This window comes from Podarcis melisellensis, assembly GCF_964234715.1.
Source record: "Podarcis melisellensis genome assembly, chromosome: 6".
Lineage (NCBI taxonomy): Eukaryota > Metazoa > Chordata > Lepidosauria > Squamata > Lacertidae > Podarcis > Podarcis melisellensis.
Genome location: NC_138538.1, coordinates 16361065 through 16372216, shown reverse-complemented (window position 1 = coordinate 16372216; position 11152 = coordinate 16361065). Strand labels below are relative to the sequence as shown.

The 11152-nt window shown below is 45.3% G+C and overlaps 1 long non-coding RNA gene across 3 annotated transcripts in view; it reads left to right on the top strand.

Moving 5' to 3' along the window:
* The window catches only part of LOC309373229, a 641932-nt gene that overhangs the window by 14728 nt on the left and 616052 nt on the right, over nt 1-11152 (top strand). The gene's annotated exons all lie outside the window — the stretch shown is intronic.

The window sequence follows — 11152 nt, the reverse complement described above, 5'->3', positions numbered from 1 at the left end:
AACATTTAACCCCCTCCCCTTTTCAGTGTGCTGGATTTGGCTCATATCCCATGCCTGGAATTTACTTTTTTAAAAGCTATCCACTCACACATCCAGATAACATGAATGGCATCCCATCTGGGTTGTTCCTAGTGCCTGAGATGTGTCTTCAGTAGTGATTCCCTCTCTGCCACAGTTTTGAGGCAGGTGCAGAGGCGAGGTGAATTTAAAAAAAGGCCCACAGCTTAGTCATATTCATTCACAGTTTGCACATGGCAATTGGCATTTGTTATTGCAATTTGCATAGTGTTTGTTATTAAAGTTTAGTGGATCATCACACGCTTCCGAGTTGGGGGTGGGGGAGAGAGATTTATAGTTTATAGGCAGCAGGCCAATTCTTTCCTTCCACACCAGGGGCTGCATCCTTGCTGAAATAAATATAAAGAAGGCTGAATGAGAATGTAGTTGTTACATCAAGAAGGACAGGACTGGCCTGAGGCAGAAGTTTCTTGCTAAGACGCATGCCACTCCCCGTTTTCATAAGCTGTTTTTGAAGTTTCTGGAATGGAAAAGGAGATTTGATTCCAGCCCTGTGGTTGTGATGTAACCCACAGGCGAGGAAGTCAAGACATCTGCTACTCCCTTCGTTAAGTACTTAATCATTGCCTCCTATTTTGCTTTTTGTAAAGGTCACAATAAACGATTCAGACATAACAGCCATTCCTTGTCCATCTTCAGGGCCTTCCCATGTGCAGGACAAACACATGTTCAATTTCCAGCAAAAAGGGGGGGGGCAGGTTGGTTGATGAACTTTAGAACACCCAGAACAAGATGGTTTTGCAGGATCAGAGATGATTGCTTGAAAAATCTTGGCCACTCTCCACTCCCCGATGCTGCTAGACACATAAATAAATACTGTATATTTCAAAACATGCAGGTGGGGTTGGCCTGATTTCCAGTGCAATCCTAGACATATTTAGTAGTCTATTAATTTCATATATGTGTGCTCCCAGGTGAATTATGACTACAGCCATAATTATCCCCCCAGTCATTTTCAAAAAGGTCAGATTGGTAGGCACATAGTTTGTAAAATCTACAAACAAAGGAATGCAATTAGCAAATCCAGAAATAGTGATCGGTGCAGCATATTTGCATTTTACTTTAATGAATATGGGTAGATTGGTATCCTTATAGGGCCATATTGTTATATCATCAGTAGGACGTGGATCACACTGTGGTCTAAACCACTAAGCCCTTTGGGCTTGCCGATTGGAAGGTCGGCAGTTTGAATCCGCACGGCGGATTCACAGATCCTGCTGACCTAGCAGTTCAAAAGCACGCTAGTGCAAATAGATAAATAGGTACCACTGTGGCGGGAAGGTAAACGGCATTTCCATGTGCTCTGGTTTCTGTCACTGCATTTTGTTGTGCCAGAAGCGGTTTAGTCACACTGGCCACATGACCCGGAAAGCTGTCTGTGGACAAACGCTGGCTCCCATAGCCTGAAAGTGAGATGAGTGCCGCAACCCCATAGTCGCCTTTGACCGGTCTTAACCGCCCAGGGCTCCTTTACCTATATTGTTATTTGAAATCCCATAAAAATAAAAAGAAATTAATCACCTGTGCTGCAGAAACCAACTAAGTGGCTTTCAAAACCAAGTAAGAAAGGAGAAGCTGCCAAATAACTTGGACTTTGCCCAGGACAGAGCAAAGTGAACTTCTCTTTGGAGAAACTTCCCTTGTGTCACTGTGTTAAGCCACCCACTGAATGTCTGAAGGCAGGACCATCCACAGCAGTCTCCAAGAGCTTGCTATGGAAGAAGGCAGTCCTCTCATTGATGGGTGGACATGGACTGATAATGTTTGGAGGGCTGTGGTGAGGGTGGGATATGGCCTCTTTGCAGGACATGTGACAGCAACATTTCCATCACCAGTCCACCAGACTCCCTGGCTTCATTCACATTGCATTGGGATGAATGGAATAATGCATGAATGGAATAAACATTAAAGTGCTGCTTTGTATACTTTGTCTACATCTTTGATTGTCAGCAAGTGAAAGTACCTGTAGGGAACCTCAGACATACAGTATTTTTAAAATTATGTTGAGAGATTTATAAGCCACTTATCCGCAACATGTACATACAGTGGGACCTCGGGTTACATACGCTTCAGGTTACCTACGCTTCAGGTTACAGACTCCGCTAACCCAGAAATAGTACCTCGGGTTAAGAACTTTGCTTCAGGATGAGAACAGAAATCGTGCTCCAGTGGCGCGGCGGCAACAGGAGGCTCCATTAGCTAAAGTGGTGCTTCAGGTTAAGAATAGTTTCAGGTTAAGAACGGACCTCCAGAACGAATTAAGTACTTAACCTGAGGTACCACTGTATTAAGATTGTAGATTGAGCAACTAAAATCCAGGAAACACTCAAAAAAAACCAATGAAACCAATCCTCAAAACAGATAAAATTAGTAAAAATTCAAAAAAACCAACATAGGTAAGTAAACTGTGTGGTTGAGCGGGAGGGTAGGTTTGCTTTAATTAATTACAGAAATCAAGCATCTAAAACCTCATAGCCAGGACACCTGTATAATGTCTATAGACCATAAGAAGAGCCTGCTGGATCAAGTGAATAGTCCACCTAGTTCAGGATCCTGTCCTCACAGTGGTTAACCAGATGCATGTTCAAGCAGGACATGAACACAATAGCATTCTGCCCATCTGCAGTTTGTAGTAACTGGTATTCAGGCACTGGTATTCAACAGCAGAGCTGGAACATAGCCCATATGGATGGTAGCCATTTATGGGCAGCGGCCTCCAAGGCAGACTTGGGTTGTTTATTGGAAATTGAAGCACTACATTTGGTATGTTACACTGTGTAGTCTGATAGATGTAGTGGGATAGACCTGGCCCTTTTGCCTTAGAGTCAAAAATATTTCCCTATATTTCTCAATTTAAAGCAACTTGGGGTGTGTGAAGGGAGGCACTCCAATTTTAATTGCAGCTGGTTCCTTGATCAAGCTCACTTCCCCGAATTTGCTGCTAGAATTTGCTCTTGGGGAAGGTGGAGAATAATAGCACAGGTTATTTTCTGCTGAAGTTTTGATGGCAGATTTGTGAGTGTTCACAAATCTGTTCACTGTGTTCACTGCAGATCAAATCAGAATTTGACTCCTCTGCAATTGCCTTTCCTGAAAATGGAAAATATGATCACAGATCTCCTGTGCCCATGCCTGTTTTCACCCATAAACAGGATGGCAATACAAATAAATGCCAGACTAAACCAGCAGACAAAAACATGCTCTAAAATATGAAGGGTACATTTGAGATGTACTTTGGTCTCTGTCACTCTCTCAAGTCAAGCAGGATGTTGGCCTTACATGAAGGAGCTATTCCTCCCTTTTGAATCAGCTAGGCTTTTGTGTCTGTGTGTGGCGAGGCAAGAAATAACACAGCAATGCTTTCTTTATGCAAACCAAAGTTATTTTTGTTTGGAGAGGCACTGAAAGAATCCTCTATCCATTTGCAGCATGAAAAGGCAAACCACTAGTATTTGAAACCTGTAGAGATTTCCATCAAAACTATAACTAATTAAAGATTGGTATCATCATCTCACTGGGTAACTGCAATTTCGCTAGTAATTAAACAGGGCTATCCTGCTTGCTGAACAGAGCTGTGTTGCTAGCTATAACCTTTCATTGAAAAGCATGTTCCAACATTGCCTTGAGATCTCGAAACTACCAGGGCCTCTCACATCACTTGAACTGATTTTGGATCTGCATTATTAACTTGCTTGTACTGAACTGAGAATTGGCACAGGTTCACGTTGGGGCAGATTTGTTTTGAGTTTTGAGAGCAGATATGGGAAAACTCAGGTCTGTTTATCTCGCCCATAGACCATGCCTGTCTCATCAGGCCACAGTCCTTGCTGCTGCTGCTGCCGCCTGGATAGATTGTGTCCTTATAATGCCTCTTACCTGCCTGGACGGAGTGTGCATCTAGAAACCTCTCACTTTGGCAAATAAAACGTTGCTCCAATATTTGAAACAGCCTGCAATATCTGCAATATGGGAAATCTGCCACTCTACCCCAGTTAACGTAAGAAGAGCTGGCTGGAACAGGCCGGCATCCTGATCTCGCAGTGGACACCCAGATGCCTGTGGGAAACTCGTGAACAGGACCTGAGCACAAGAGCCCTCTCCCCTCCTGGGTTTCCCTAGCAGCTGCCATTCAGAATCATTACTGCCTCGGACTCTGGAGGCAGAGAATAGCTTTGTCCATGACTTTGTCCCATCCTCTTTTAAAGCCATCCAAATTGCTGGCCATCCCTGGCTCCAGTGGGAGAGAGTTCCATAGCTTAACTATGCTCAGTGTGGAGAGGTTTACCTGTCTCGAAGCTTCCAAAACTCCACTTCGATGGATGCCCATGAGTTCTAGTGCTATTATGAGAGAGGGAGGGGGGAAAGGTTTGCTCTCTCTGCTTTCTTCATGCCATGTACAGCGGTACCTCGGGTTAAGAACTTAATTCGTTCTGGAGGTCCGTTCTTAACCTGAAACTGTTCTTAACCTGAAGCAACACTTTAGCTAATGGGGCCTCCTGCTGCTGCCGTGCCGCCGCTGCACGATTTCTATTCTCATCCTGAAGCAAAGTTCTTAACCCAAGGTACTATTTCTGGGTTAGTGGAGTCTGTAACCTGAAGCATCTGTAACCCAAGGTACCACAAGGTTTTATAAACTTCTAGCATGTCGCCAGAGGTGGATTTAGGGGAGCATGACCGGTTTGGTCAGCCATGCTTTGGGATTCACATTCCCTTGAATTTTGCAACGTAGTCCTTCAGACAAGTCAAGATGCATATGTTCGCATAAAATGTACATTAAAATGCAATTATGTATGTATTCATGTGTTTATTTATTTTATTATACTTAATACCCACCTTTTGCCCTAAGGTCCCAGCGTGGGTTACACCAATTAAAGCAGAATATTAAAAGCAATTTAAAATAACTTAGTAAAAACAACCAACAGAGATGCATTACGTTAGGGGAAAATTGCTCTGCACCTTCAGCAAAATTGCATATGGACAGGTTATATAGTAGGAGGGATTTGCACAAAAATGCTGATGAATTTTCATGAGGAACTTGTTTAAAATAATAAGTGCAGGCTGGTGTGGGAATGCAAAGTTCTGAACTTCAAAGTGGAATGATGGATGAGACACCAAAAATCGGCAGATCCTCTTATCTCTCAGCAAAGTCTTGCTTCTGATTCTCCCACTGAATAACTAAATGGTAGGTTTTCTGATGAGGGACGTGGGTGGCGCTGTGGGTTAAAACACTGAGCCTAGGACTTGCCGATCAGAAGGTCGGCGGTTTGAATCCCTGCGATGGGGTGAGCTCCCGTTGCTCGGTCCCTGCTCCTGCCAACCTAGCAGTTCGAAAGCACATCAAAGTGCAAGTAGATAAACAGGTACCTCTCCAGCGGGAAGGTAAACGGCGTTTCCATGCGCTGCTCTGGTTTGCCAAAAGTGGCTTAGTCATGCTGGCCACATGACCCAGAAGCTGTACTCAGGCTCCATCGGCCAATAAAGTGAGATGAGCGCCACAACCCCAGAGTCGGCCACGACTGGACCTAATGGTCAGGGGTCCCTTTACCTTTTTAGGTTTTCTGAAAGCACACATGGGGAAGCTGAAGTCCTGAAAGTCACTGGGGTGGAGCAAAGCCTAGCCCTGAGCAGGGACCCTGTTGCTCTAAGTGTTCTTGTGGGGAAAGGGAGGCTTCTCTCATCCCCCTACCCAGGCAGTTCTGAATTTTCAGCCTTTATTTTCCTCCTTTGACAGCTATCTTCATACAGAGATGGCAATAGCAGTTGTCCTACATAGTATTAGGCTCAAAGGCCTGCACTAGAGCTATGATGGCTGTCCTGGTATTCTCAAAAAGTAAATCCAAAGCTTTGGGACCACCCAACTTCACTTCAAACCACTTTGGCTAGAGCCACTTCATAAGAAGATAGCTTTGAAGGTGACCCGGAAACTACAACTAATCCAGAATGCAGCAGCTAGACTGGTGACTGGGAGCGGCCGCCAAGACCACATAACACCAGACTTGAAAGACCTACATTGGCTCCCAGTACGTTTCCAGGCACAATTCAAAGTGTTGGTGCTGACCTTTAAAGCCCTAAACGGCCTTGGTTCAGTATACCTGAAGGAGCATCTCCATCCTCATCGTTCTGCCCGGACACTGAGGTCCAGCGCCAAGGGCCTTCTGGTGGTTCCCTTGCTGTGAGAAGCCAAGTTACAGGGAACCAGGCAGAGGGCCTTCTCGGTAGTGTCACCTGCCCTGTGGAACGCCCTCCCACCAGATGTCAAAGAGAAAAACAACTACCAGTCTTTTAAAAGACATCTAAGGCAGCCCTGTTTAGGAAAGCTTTTAATGTTTGACAGACTATTGTATTTTAATATTTTGTTGGAAGCCGCCCATCTGGCTGGGGAAACCCAGCCAGATGGGCAGGGTATAAATAAATAAATGATGATGATGATTAAGAACCTGCTGGACCAAGAACCCATATCTAGCCCAGCACTCTGTTCTCACCCACATGCCTCTGGGAGATCCTGACTTTGGGTGGAAGCCCCAAGTACCTCCGAAGTGACCTGTTTCAGCTTGATACCTGTGTGCCACTGGAAATGGATGCATTGCACAGGCCATCCATCACATTCTTCTCATCCAAACCAACCTCATGGGGTTGTTGTGAGGGAAAGACTTGGGAGGAGGGAGAATACTCGTATTTGTTGCAGCAAACTCCACCAGAGGAAAGCTAGGTGTTAATATAAACCGATAAATGAAGAAGATAAGCACACCTTCTTTCTAAGAAGGACTTTGACTTGAAAATCAGCTCAGTAGAGTGGCAAAACAAGGAGGTTGCCTTCAACAGGAGCAGAATCCAGCTAGAAAAACCGAAAGGTGTAGGAATGTTTCTACTCCCCGCTCCTTCCTCCAATGCACACTAAACAAGGGCTTAGTCAGATAGCCTTTGTGAGAAGCCCTTTTGAGTCATAAAAGTTGCAACAGGGAGTGCATTGCATAGCCTTTTTATCAGTAAGCAAACACAAGAGCCCCCCAAAACTGATATGTTCAGAACTTGTATGAAGTGTGGCTAAGGTAGGTTCGCAATGCAAAAATAGATCTAGCTAAGCTCTTTGTAAAGTCTCTTACATAATTCCCCAACCTTTGGATCCTTTCAGAGAAAGAACTTCATTTCAGCTGGCTCTGCCCAAGTAGTCAGGTATGCACTCTTCAAATCCTTCCATCTCAAATGCTTCAACGCTATGAATTATTTGCACCACATGGTGTTAAAGAGAGGCTGCAGGCGGCTTTGCGACCGACCAGCGAGATGCTGAGGTGGCCGGCTGGCTCCGCCCACCTGTGCACCTGGGACTGGGCAACCGGGGAGGGGGGTGCCGCGCAGATCTTTGCACCCCGGCGCCACATATGCTTAGGACAGCCCTACATATATGCCATCTTCAGCTCCTTGGAGGAAGGGAGGGATAAATGCAGTAAACAATTCTATTTAATAGAGTTAACTGAATGCATTTAACATGCAAGACTGACTGGTTGTTTGGCTGGTGGTGGTGGTGGTTGCTGTGTAAATACAGTGGTACCTTGGGTTACAGACACTTCAGGTTACAGACACTTCAGGTTACAGACTCCACTAACCCAGAAATAGTACCTCGGGTTAAGAACTTTGCTTCAGGATGAGAACAGAAATTGTGCGGTAGCGGCGCAACGGCAGCAGGAGGCCCCATTAGCTAAAGTGGTACTTCAGGTTAAGAACAGTTTCAGGTTAAGAATTGACCTCCAGAATAAATTAAGTTCTTAACCTGAGGTACCACTGTACAGGCATGAGGAATCCTAAGTAGCTTTTTGACTGTAGGAAACAGAATAATTTAAACTGGAGAAGTGGCATGAGGGAGTTGTTGGTTGAACCTATTTGGTGCCCCAATCAAATCTCTGATCTGCTTTACAAAGTGAGAGTGCAATGAAAATAACAAGAGACCCAGCTATGAATTCCCAACATTGTTTCTGTTTTGGTCCTTAAAACGCAAACACTGAAATTCTCAACATGTCAAATGCTGAGGCTGATGAACTGCTCTACTTCCTTGGTGCATCTCCATAAATTTATCATCATTCCCCTGATGTGCTGTCATTTATGTAGCCAGAACAGGGCCACTCACAAACAAGTGAGAGATATCCACTTGCTTAAGAGAAACCTGTGGTATTTGTGTGTGGAGAAATCCTGAGGAGGGGAAACCACAAAAGCAGCTCTGTAAGGAATGAGCATGCTGAGTTGAGGCAGAATGCTACCTGACGGCTGAAATAGAATAAAATGAAAAACGGGGATGGAATGGCTGAACAGAAGCAATCCACACTGCAACATTTTGCTGCAGTACCACACATACACAAGCACAGTTAGAGAGCTTGGATAAGTAAAAATAAGTGTTACCTGCAACAAGATACTGGAATGTGAATTCCTTGTGTTCAAGCCCCCTTCCTGGTATCGAATGATGTGGCACACACACCAAGAAAGTGATCTATGTGGATGTCATTCAGGACCACATGTGCAACTTGTGCTTTGATAACAGTGGCATTGAGCATGGTTTGCAACAGATTTTGACGGACTATACGCCCCTTTCCAGTGCTGTTCTAAGTGAAACACAGAGATGACTTTGTCAATCTTTCACCACCAAGTGAGTAATTGGAGCTGTTGAGAAAGACAATAAACTGACGACAAGCAAGTAACCTTCCAGCCTTCGAGACATTGCTGAACTCAGAGCTATGGGCTCTGCTGATGCTGAGAAACTGCCCTGGGGTGCAGTTTGTTCCCATTCCTCCAGCTTCCTTTGAGAGCAAGCCAAAAAGAGTGAATGCACAAGGCTGACCGAGGGAAAAGTGTGTGTGTGTGTGTGTGTGTGTGTATTTGTGGATACAGGGCAGACTTTGCATCCCTTACTCCTCTCACACTGCTGAGCCCCTTATTCCCAGAGCTAAGTGCATGCCATGCCTGAAATATAACCTGTGCCAAGGTTTTTCAGCTGGCAACATTGTGGCTCAGCTCTGACATGGTGGAAGCAAGATGGGAGGAACATGCCTCTGAGCAGGTACAGAGTGCACTTCACCTCTGGTTAATTGCTGAACCCACCCGACACATGAAGAAGGGGTTTGCAGATGAGAGATTATATGATAACCACCTTCAAATATCTGAAGGCTGTCACATGGAAGATGGAACAAGCTTGTTTTCTGCTCCTCCCAGAGGTACGAAAAAGGAGATTCCAACAAAGCATTAGGAAGAACTTTCTGGTGGTGAGAGCTGTTTGAATGGTAGCACACTCAGCTTCATTTGAGGTTTTTAAACAAAAGTTGGGTGGCTATCTGTCAGTGAGGCTTCAGCTGGGATTTCTGTATTGCAGAGGGTTGGACTAGATGACTCACAGGGTCCTTTCCAACTCTACATTTCTATGATTCTAGATGGACTTCAGATTGCACATTAGTATTAAAGGTAAAGGTAAAGGGGCCCCTGACCATTAGGTCCAGTTGCGGATGTCTCTGGGGCTGCGGCACTCATCTCACTTTATTGGCTGAGGGAGCCAGCATACAGCTTCCAAGTCATGTGGCCAGCATGACTAAGCCGCTTCTGGCGAACCAGAGCAGCGCACAGAAATGCCGTTTACCTTCCCGCCAGAGTGGTACCTATTTATCTACTTGCACTTTGACGTGCTTTCGAACTGCTCGGTTGGCAGGAGCAGGGACCGAGCAAGGGGAGCTCACCCCGTCACGGGGATTCAAACCGCCGACCTTCTGATCGGCAAGTCCTAGGCTCTGTGGTTTAACCCACATCAAATGCTGACCAAGGCCACTATTTATTTATTTGTATAAAATCTATTTATTGCTTGCTTTTGTAACTCTGTTGGCATAGCAAGCAACAGCAAGCAACAGCATTTTGAACTGCCCACACTTTGTATGGATTTTGCTCTTATGAGGGCATCTAGGTGTCTTCTTCACCCAGGGGTGGCTTGTCCCGTTTTGCCACTTGAGGCTGCCTTGATCTGCCACTGCCACCTGGCATTGCCACCTTGATCTTGTCGCCACCATCTGCTTTGCCACCGCTGTGCTCCTTGCCACTGTCAAGGAGGAACAACATCTCTGGGAAATCCTCCTTCCAAATTCACTAGCCATTTAAAAGAGATGGCACACAAGCTGTCACCAGATTTTTAATTACCTCTTTCAAGATTAAAATAGCAGACAGGTAGTGTAAAAAAGAATCGAGCAGCGGGTCCTACGCGAAGGCCTTCAGGCAGGCAAGATAAACTAGCAAGATATTTATAGTAACTGGGGGTGGGGGTGGGTGTTTCTGGCAACCAGCCAGCCCAGTCACACGTTCCTGCTTAAAAGGTCCAATTGATAACACCTGCTTCTGCTGAAAAATCCATCCAGGCTAGGTCTATATTGAGCCCAAACTCCCATTTCCAGTGGGTCTGTTCCTGAGCCAGGCTCATCTGCAAAATCCAGGCGTGCTTGCTTGTCCAAAAATCACTCCATGAATCCCTAAAGAACCATGACCACGTTTCATTGTGACAAAGCACTTGCAGGCTTTAGATTAGTTCTTTACTGAGTTCTGTGTGGGCTCACATACCAGTCTCCTCTGGGCAACTTGCAGGGAAGAGTGCAAGTCTCTACACTTGGTTCTGTTACTCAGGATTCGGTTACTGGAGTCATGATCTTCAATACTCCTCGTCCACCCAGATTTCTGTCTCTCTGTTATCTCTGCCAGCCTGTCTCTCCCACCTGCATGCTTTCAGCCAAGGTCTGCTCTAAAGCTTTATCAATGGATCAGTCATTTTGAAATGCCTCTTCCCCAACTTTTGGAATTCCTGCAGAAGTCTCTCTCTCTCTCTCTCTCTCTCTCTCTCTCTCTCTCTCTCTCTCTCTCTCTCTCTCTCTCTCTCTCTCTCTCTCACACACACACACACACACACACACACACTTCATCTTCCTGCAGTTTCAATGACAGTTAATTCAAACTCTTGGGCCACAGTTGATTGAACTCTGCGCCCTCTAAAAACCAGGTTAGATATCTCCACTTTTGAGCATTGATGTTAAAGATTAGATGAGTCGGCCGAGGAGGCTCC